This window comes from Bidens hawaiensis, unplaced genomic scaffold (genome assembly GCF_021521415.1).
Source record: "Bidens hawaiensis isolate Kalapana, Puna unplaced genomic scaffold, B.hawaiensis_p1.1 tig00013342_1, whole genome shotgun sequence".
Taxonomy (NCBI): domain Eukaryota; kingdom Viridiplantae; phylum Streptophyta; class Magnoliopsida; order Asterales; family Asteraceae; genus Bidens; species Bidens hawaiensis.
Window position 1 is genome coordinate 293,223 of NW_027492130.1, and position 8,258 is coordinate 301,480.

The following is an 8,258-nucleotide window of genomic DNA, read 5'->3' on the forward strand; positions in this document are numbered from 1 at the left end:
TAGGAGATGCTCCACCATAAAAAGTGGGATCTTGATTACCTTTGGATGAGCTTTGCCATTTCAAATCATACTCTCGTTTCTCCAATTTTTCTACAAAATTCATACTTTTTAGCCCTTTAGTTTTGAAATAAGCATTCTCTGTCAGCACCATAATATAGGTTGAGTATGAACTTGCCAGAGCATTATTTAGAGCGTCAATTTTATCTTCTTCATCCAAATTTAACCTACATCTATTTAACTCAGCCATCAAGTGACAAAATCTTTTTAACAATTTTCCAACTGTTTCTCCTGGCATAAGAATGAAATTCTTGAACTGAAAATTCAACATGGATTTTCTGTTTTCCTATGTATTACCCATACTCCTCGCCTTTAGAGATTGATACAATGGAGAAGCCTGTTTGATATGGCTGAATTGATGGAAAATATGTTATGGTAAAGCCATTGTCAGTGTGGAAAATGTCTTCACTTCAATATCATAGGCTTTCTTTTCAACGGCTGTCATTTGAGAAGTAGGTTTTACCATTTGACCATAACCAAGAGCATCAACAAGCAATCTCACGTGAGTTGACTCTAAATTTTGCAAACAATCAGGATCAATCATTCCCAAATAAGATCTAAATCTCAAATCTCATCTCCGAAAATCCTTAAGACTTTTGAGTTCTGGGGTGTTGGCATGAGTAACAATCTCCGTGTCATAGTTTTTCATCGTTTGCATGATTGCGTTCTAATAAGCTAAATCATAATAATTTGCCATTTTGAACAGTTTGGGGTTCAACTTATCAAAAGACGAAATTTTAGGAATTAAAATTTAATTTTTCAAAAACTATGATAGAGAATGAGAAAACAGATATAACAATGAGGCTTTGTTTAGCGAATGATGGATTTGAATAATGACTAATGAGATGGGTAACAAATGATGGGATGTTCATACACTGGCGTATAGACCATTCATGAATCATGGAAATTTGCAATTAGTGGATTGTTTATATCGTCATCTTGTATACGAAGTTAATTATGGGTTAAGTTTCTCAAGCCTCAGATGCCGACAAAGAAGTACATCGATAAGATTAATCCGCGCACCGGGTGAAGGAAATTGGTGTTGAATGTGAAGTCGCCTTATACGTTAAAGAAAGTCCCTTTGAAGGCTTTACCTCAAAGTCTTTATAAGAGATTCAACATGTGGTATTATGATGACCAAACAGATGAAGCCGTAATTGTCATGGAATCTGGTGCTAAGTTAGAGCTTATTCAGATACTGGATCTGATGTGGCTGGTCAACCTATCTGAATATGATAACGACGTGTTATTATAATCAGATCAAATGGGCGCACAACAAAGACAATGAGCTAGTTATGCAATTCCAATGTGTTGTTCGCGTTTGTTATGCTTTCGGAATTCATAGTTGTGCTGATTGGAAGACCAGAAGATTAAAGATGTGAATACTACAAAGCTCGAGACGAGGGGCAGTTTGTTGATACATTAGTGTTTGTCTCATTCTTTGTCAATTGTATTTGAAATAGGTTTAAAGTATAGGTTTCGTTTTGTAAATTAATGAGGCACATTTACTATGAAAGGTATAGCGAATGTGATCAGTTATGGGCCGCATTCGTTAGACATGTTCACGAATGAGAATTATAATGTATTAGGGTCATTCACTAAGTTTGTTTAGCGAATGTGGTGCTCATTCGCTATGCATGTGTATCAAATGAGGCACCTCCTATAAATACCCTTGTAAACTACTTTTTAAATATCAGTTCGTATGCTATTGAAAATCCTCTCGTTGTGCTACCCAAATTTCCTCTCAAAACACACATTAGCACACTATTACACCTAAGCGTTAATCATGTGATCATATCAATAGACTAGATTTTTAACCGAACCCGATCCGAAGTCACCTGAATCAGATGATTTTTAGCCATAAAAAAACCCCTTGAAAAAATTAAAAAAATTAATAAAATAACATAACTCAAATTAGAAATAGAAAACGAAAAAATATTATAAAACTAAAATGTTTCCCCGTCATTCCCGTTCCAAAAAAACAACGAAAAGACACAAGGCCAAGAAAAAAGACACTGAAGAAAATAAACCAGACAGTACAATAAATAAACAAAAACACAATAAATCGCAAAATACACAATGTTGAGTAATATAACACAATATAAAGGAAAAAACGACGAAAAGACACAATATCAGGAAAAAAGACACTATGAAGAAAATAAACCAAAGACACAATAATAGATAAACAAAGACACAATAAATCGCAAAATTCACAATGTTAGGTAATATAACACAATATAAAGAAAAAAAATACACAATTAATAACGAAATAAACTAAAAACAAAATAATAAGTAACAAGACAATCACTGACAATGATCTTTTAGCGTTAACATTGTGTCATTTGAGTTATTTATTTTTTTGAGAACCGAGTAAAATGTTGAAACCTATTTTGTGTTTTTAGTTCTTTCGTATCTTTTTTTAATTAAATTTGAATTATGATTTTTTTTATTCGCTTATTATTTTGTTTAGAGGTTATTTACGTGACCATAAATCTATTCATCCTTCTAATTTTTTTCCCAATTTAAGATAACTTGACCCTCATTTATAATTCGTACGTGTATTATACACCTTGATCGGAACACAGAAGCAATAATTCAACATTCTGTTATAATGGTTCTATGTAAATCGTAAATAGTTACATTTGTTAAAAGTCAAAAAGTCTTCCGCTAAAAGTAAAGGACGGTGCACCCTTATAAACAAGTGAAACAAACAATACCCTTGTTATTAAAACCAAAAAAAACATACATTTTCATTCCTTGCACCCAACACTTACATGTGTGAAGATTTTAAATTTTCAAAAAAATGTTAGCAAACAATCTAGGCTTATACACACTCAATACCACCCCCAAATTAGCCAACAAAAACATCAATATCATGTTATGTATCACCTATGCTTATATCTTTTCTTGCTTTTAGCTTACCGGAACCACTCCTTTCAAAAAGTCTCTCAACCAGATCATCCCAGTTAGTTCGCCCTGATTTTGTAGTCGAGTTGTTCCTACTCTCACGTATGTCGCCATGATCTTTATGTTCTGATGCCAGCTTCTCAGCAGCCGACTGGTCTTCACTATCACTAGATGCTGATGTGGACTCTTGAGGTTCGATTTCATCATCATCTTCATTCTCATTGGTGTCAACAGCATGTGGTATGTTGAGACTCACAGCTCGTTCTAAAGCATCTCTGTGTTCTTTCTCTATCTACTGCTTCCGATCAAATTTTTGTACCTTTGGTGCTGTTGTCATTGTTTCTGCACTCTTCTCCTTCTCCTTCATTAACAACATTTTTTGTTTATAAAATGACAGTTATGTAACAGTCTTTTATCTGTCCCCTGCCACTTCTAATTATCTTTTATGCAAAAAATACAAATGTATTATGCAATTCTCATTTTTCCTACATCAACTACAATTTTTGTTATATAATTTTTTAATTATAATTGGAATATCTTAAACTTGATTTAAAAAAGCGTTAGGCGAGACGAGGCGAGGCGTTTTGGTTCAAAAAGCCGAAGCGCTAGGCGCGAAGCGAGAGCTTCACGTATGCGAGGCTCAATTTAAAATTTACTAAAAATTAATTATACATGACATATTCTACTTGAAAATCAATCATAAAGATAAAACATATTTGTAAAACTAAACATGAATACTTAATACGTAGTTTAAACATTATAAAAACATACTTAGAAGTTGCAAAATACTTAAATTTGAGTAAAAAGTAAAAAGTATAGTAAAAAGTAATAATGAAGAAAAATACCTCTTGAGTCATATACATATGTGTAATAATTAGGTGAGTTTGAACTGATTTAAAAGATGGGAAATTGAGAAGATAAACTTGAAACGTCTAGAAGGTTGACATTTGGAGAAGATAAACTTTGAATATGAAAATTAAAGAGTGGTTTGAATTGAAGATAGAGTGATAAATATATATAATACGGCTGGGAAATGTTTTATGGATGAGCCCAATGTTAATATTTTAAGCAGAACAGTTACATTTTCAATCTAATTTAGACTGCATCACACGAGGCGCTGCCTCAAACGCCTCACGCCTCACCCGCTAATGCACCGCCTCAGGGCGCCTCATGTATTTTCTCGCCTTATGTAAAATAAAGCGTTTTCGGCAACGCCTCGAGCGCCTAAGGCGCGCCTTTTTAAACCAAGATCTTAAATGCACTCGGAACAACAAAGGAAGATCATGTAACGATATATTGTTACGAGCGCCAAACACAATAATACGTCGAGAACTACATAACACATTTTTGCATAGCTCAGAATGTGACCCACAAGACAGTTATGTATGTTTTTCCATCCCACTGCTTTGGGTTATCTTTTATGCATTATGTACAAGTGTATTGCACGATTCTCGTAGTTCTCAACATATAGTACTGAGACGACTTAGTATGATTAAACTTACATTTAAAGCTTTTTCTGCTTCTCGATGAATCCAAATAATTGCATGATCAGCTGTAGCATGCGATGACAAAACAATATGTTCAAACACATAAATTTTAGACCTAAATGTGCAATAATCAACTATATAGTAATTAGCAAAAAATTTAAGGCCAAGATGTAAGACTATTTTGGGCCCATTCTTTTTCGGCCTACAAATTTCAAGCTCATATGACAAAAAGCGAACCCATTGTGAAAATCAAAAACTAGAAAAAACCAAATCAAACTATTTTTCAGAAACCCGAGAACAGAATTTTGGGTTTTTGGTTCAGTTTGAGCCCAAAAACATCCATGCCCACCCCTAGCTTCGAGTAATCCAAATAACATAAAATGTGACTAAAAAGGTCACACAAAAACCATAAGAAAATAGTAATAAAGATAGTAGTAAACTATAAAAGCAAAACCGATCGGGTATACTTGTGATATTTTGTTGAATGATTAATCACCTGCAACACAACTGAATAGATAACATCGGCATACTTAACGGCCAAATTAAGCGACATACACCTCGCGGGAGCAAGCGCAAAACACCTCACCAACTCCCTTGGAATCCCACCTAGCCGATCCCTGTGATTTACCACAATCACCGTCATCAACGTGGCGACACCAGACCCAAGCGAATGCCCTACAAACACCATTTTATAAGACGAGCCGTTCTCCAACCACAAGCGCTTCAAATTTTCTGACTCCTGATTCAACAACCAAATTGCGGACTTCAATAGCCCGTGGTGCACATACCCGCCGTCAAACTTCTGCATACCTTCAAGGCACAAGATCAAGTTTATGAAATGCAAAAAACATAAATTAGAAAAAAGTGGTTTGTGTATCGATGAATTAGAAGAAGCAGGAGGTAAATACCTAAGCGATTGTTCAACAAGAGCTTGTAATCGCTCTCCTTCTTGAGATTAAGACCTCGAATGGCCAAGACGATCTGTCTGCGATCATGATCGAGGTAGATAAGGTGAGGTGACACGCTTCACAACAAAGGCGGGGTTTAAGCGGTAGCCACCGACTGGGGGGAACTTAGGATGCTGGAGGTCCTCTTCGGCGCTGTCGTCGCCTCCCACCGTTTCCAGACCCAACGGAGGCACCCCACCGCCAGGAAGCATTCGGCGCCGCAGATGACGGACATGGACTTTCTTTCTTTCTTTTCTGATGGGTGTAGAGGAACAATTACTTAAAATGAAATGAAGATGGGTGGAGCAGAGGACCAAGGAAGGGATTTGTGACAGAGTGTCTGTCAAGTTTTTTTTTTTTTTTTTTGCTGTCAGTCTGACGGTTGGAATCTAAGACTTTTTTTTTTTTTGTTGGACATGCGTTTTACTTAGATAAAACCAAAGCAAATAAATTATTACTTTCATGTTGCCTAACAACAAAATTTACCCTTTTTTTTTTAAATAAATTTTAATAATCCGTTGGAAGTCTCCCCTGTTAATTAAATACCTTTTTTTCCCTTTCAATATGATGTTTTAAGACTTTTGTTCATAATAAAGGATACAAGTAGATCGATATAAAACTTACTTTTAAACGGTGCTATAAACTAGCGTTGCCGATTTGAGGATCCGTTTCACCTCCAAAATTGCCATCACACCAAGCATCAATTTTAGGTAAGAAATCTACCGATCTGCTCGTTTCTATTTACCGAATCCAAGATCCATGGTCTTGATCATCCTCAAGATCCATGGTCTTGATCATTCTCCGTCAATGTCGAACGCGAATATTTGAAATGAAGATAAGGGTAGGTTCTAGGGTTTGAGCAGAGATGGAAACCCAAAATGGGAGTGGGGTATGAGAGTGGTGAGGTATGGTTCAGTGGAGTAAAGGTGAATGAGACAAGTTTAGGATGGTGCCGACTTTGGTGGCTTAATTTCAAAAATGAGGTAGCAAAGCGCATCCCTGCCTCTCACCATAGAGGTGCAAAAAGTACTTAAGCCTTAAAACCAATAAAGCTTAATATATACTCACAACCGATAATATTATATAGTAAACTAGCTTATTAATTTCATAAACCTTAAAAAAATCAAAAACCTCACAAACCTTCAAAACTAATATTAACGGAAAACAAACAAACTTCACTAACTTAGTATAGAAAGGAAGAAAATCAGAATATAAGCATCAAGGAAAGATTCCTAATAAATATCCAAGAATAATTTGGGTTTCTTTTCTTCCTGGAACGGGAACACAGTTGATAACATAAATATTCATACATCAATCTAACAAACATAGTGACTAACTTACTACAAAAATTGTTATTACATTTCATGTGAAAAGTCTTGCACCCTAATAAAATGAGCATGTCAAAAGCGCATTTAAGAACCAGAACCAAATCGAAACCACTTTAAAATGACATTTTTTGACTAGAATCAAATCGTTACATTTTGAGAATGACCCATTTTAGCCAAAACCAAATCGATATCTTCTAAAATTGACAGGTTATGACCTGAACCAAATCGATACGATTTTAAAAAGACCCGTTAAGACCCGAACGAAATTAATACCTTTTTTTATTGACTCGTTAACCAGAATTAAACTGATACCCTTTTAAAGTGATCAGTTTGACCTGAGCCAAAGAAAATCATGGCATTTCTAAATGATCCATTTTCATAAATGAAAATTTAAATAGCACACTTGAAGACTAAGAAGAAAAATGAAGGGTAACACACAACGTTCTTAGCTTTTGAAATCCTTTCTGCCAAACGCGAATTCATTATTACTGGTTATGAAGATCCAAAAATAATATAAAACTTCAATGATTTCAACCACTTCAAAGTTGAAACTCATGTGAACCTTTCACTTAATTTTATTAACCCTCCATATTCTTTCAATTTTTCATAGACACTAAACCAAACACCAAAAAAAAAACTAGGTACAAATTGAAACGAAACTAAACTAAAACAAAACCAAAACAGAAAACCCAAATAAAACCAAATACCAATAAAACTAAAACAAAAACCAAATAATCTGAAACTAAACCAAAAAAAAAATTGTACAAAAACCAAAAAGAAAAACTGAATACAATTAAACCCACAAAACTATAAAAAAAAACTTAAACGAAACAGGATAAAGTTAAACGTTGAGAGGTATTATTATTATTATTATTATTCAAAATAACTTTGATATAAATTCAATTAGTGTAACATCTCGTTTATCGTTTCCTATTTCGGTTAATAAAATAATAATATTAGTGAATATAAGATGGGCTTGTGTTTGGTTAAATAAATATGGGTAATGGACTTGGGTTAATAAGGAAGAAAGCCCATGACCCATGATATACATACCATAATTACCCCATAATCCATTCATTTACACACTTCCATACACCACCCAAAACACACACTTAAGCTCCCTCTCATCTTTCTCTCTCTCTCTCTAGCCGTTATAGCAAGAAGAAACCGAGCATCGATCCTAGGTAATGATAGTATGATATTGTATGGATCCAAACCCGTTAGATCTAGCTGCGAAACAACAAGCCGACACCCTAAACCGTTAAAGTCACGATATCCGGATGGAATCGGGTATAAACCGATTGAAAAAGTGAAAAACGGTAGAAACGAGTGAGGTCTCGTTTTTCAGGCGATGATGGCGTCGGAAAGACGGCGCCGGTAATAGGGAATGTTGGGGAATGTTAGGATGTCAGAGAATGTTTCTGACCTAACCCTAGGCGTGTATAATGAATTCGCTATGTAATTCTTATGGAAACATAACGAATGTGCCCTCATTCGTTGGCTCATTCGCTATGCCAATTCGTTAAGAAAGA

At 34.9% G+C, this 8,258-nt stretch overlaps 1 pseudogene; it reads right to left on the reverse strand.

Annotated features, from left to right (window-relative positions):
- Nucleotides 1-427: 427 nt before the first annotated feature.
- LOC143543864 (uncharacterized) lies at nucleotides 428-5,633 on the reverse strand (annotated as a pseudogene).
- Nucleotides 5,634-8,258: the final 2,625 nt, after the last annotated feature.